This window comes from Diceros bicornis, chromosome 7 (genome assembly GCF_020826845.1).
Source record: "Diceros bicornis minor isolate mBicDic1 chromosome 7, mDicBic1.mat.cur, whole genome shotgun sequence".
Lineage (NCBI taxonomy): Eukaryota > Metazoa > Chordata > Mammalia > Perissodactyla > Rhinocerotidae > Diceros > Diceros bicornis.
Genome location: NC_080746.1, coordinates 84,627,100 through 84,628,751, shown reverse-complemented (window position 1 = coordinate 84,628,751; position 1,652 = coordinate 84,627,100). Strand labels below are relative to the sequence as shown.

The 1,652-nt window shown below is 32.3% G+C and overlaps 1 non-coding gene across 1 annotated transcript; it reads left to right on the top strand.

Moving 5' to 3' along the window:
• Nucleotides 1–543: 543 nt before the first annotated feature.
• LOC131409171 (U6 spliceosomal RNA) lies at nt 544–648 on the top strand. Its single transcript, XR_009220852.1, has one exon. It is a non-coding gene; the product is annotated as a U6 spliceosomal RNA (small nuclear RNA).
• Nucleotides 649–1,652: the final 1,004 nt, after the last annotated feature.

Genomic DNA, 1,652 nt, shown 5'->3' with positions numbered 1-1,652 from the left:
AGAAACAGAAAATACAACATACCTAATAATTTTTCTTTGATAAAAAAATACTTTCCCTAACCTAAACAAAAAATAGAGCAAACACAAATGCATAATATAAATAATGGGAGAAAACCACAAGTATAGAGAAAATTAAGAGAGTCATAGGGGACTAATTTATAAACTAAATATAAGTAAATTTTATAACATAGATAATTTTCTAGGGAAAAATAATTACTAAAAGTGACTCCATACTTAATTCCATGGGAAAATAGAAGTGTCAAAGAGCAACAGCACCTCCAACATACCCCTGCAAATCAGGGCTAGATGGTCATACAGAAGAATTCCACCAATTATTTAAAGAACAATTAACTTCAAAGCCATTTCTAGAACATAGAAAAAGAAGTGACTCATCATCCATTTGGTTTTTATCAAACTAGGATAACATTAATATGAAGACCATAAAAAGACAACTACAAGGAAATCGCATCTGTTAATGTCAATATTAAAGTCCTAAAATGCTGACAAACAGAATCCAACAGAACATTAAAAGATTAACACAATGCTCACTTCAGCAGCGCATATAATGAAATTGGAACGATACAAAGAAGATTAACATGGCCCTTACACAAGGTTGACATGAAAGTTTGTGAAGAGATCCGTAGTTTTCACTTACAAGTGAACTCCATAAGGCTAACAGTGGATGTCTCAGCAGAAACCTTGCAGGCCAAGAAAGAGTGGGATGATACATTCAAGGTGCTGAAAGAAAAAAACTGCCAAACAAGAATACTTTACCCAGCAAAAATAAAGGAGAGATAAAGACTTTTCCAGACAAACAAAAGCTGAGGGAGATCATCAACGCTAGACCTGCCTTATGAGAAATTCTGAAAGGAGTTCTTCAAGTTGAAATGCAAGGACACCAATTAGCAGCATGAAAACATATGAAAATAAAAAACACATTTGTAAAGGTAAGTATATAGTCAAGTTAAGAATCCTCTAATACTGTAATATTATGAAGTATTAATCACTTAACTCTAGTATAAAGGTTAAAGGATAGAGTATTAAAAATAACTATAGCTACAATAATTTGTTACTGAATACATAAAATAAAGAGATGTAAATTGTAACATCAAAAACATATAACGTGGAAGGGGAGTAAAAGGGTAGAGTTTTTGTATGCAATCAAAGTTAAACTATCATCAGTTTAAAATAGACTGTTATGTCTATAAGATATTTCATGTAAGCCTCAGGGTAACGATAAAGCTAAAACCTATAGTAAATACACACAAGATAAAGAGAAGAGAATCAAAACAAACCACTATGGAAATCATCAATTCACAAAAGAAGACAGCAGGAGAGGAAGAATGGAACAAAGGGACTATAAAACAGACAGAAAACTATTAATAAAATGGCATTAGTAAGTCCTTACCTATCAATAAGTATTTTAAGTATAATTGAATTAAATTTTACAATCAAAAGGCATAGAGTGACTGGATGGATAAAAAAGCAAGACCCAACTATATGCTGCCCACAAGAGACTCAGTTCAACTTTAAGGATGCAAAAAGGTTCAAAGTGAAGGGGTGGAAAAAGATGTTCTATGCGAATGGAAACTGAAAGAGAGCAAGGATAGCTACACTTATATCAGACAAAACAGTCTTTAAGTCAAAACCGT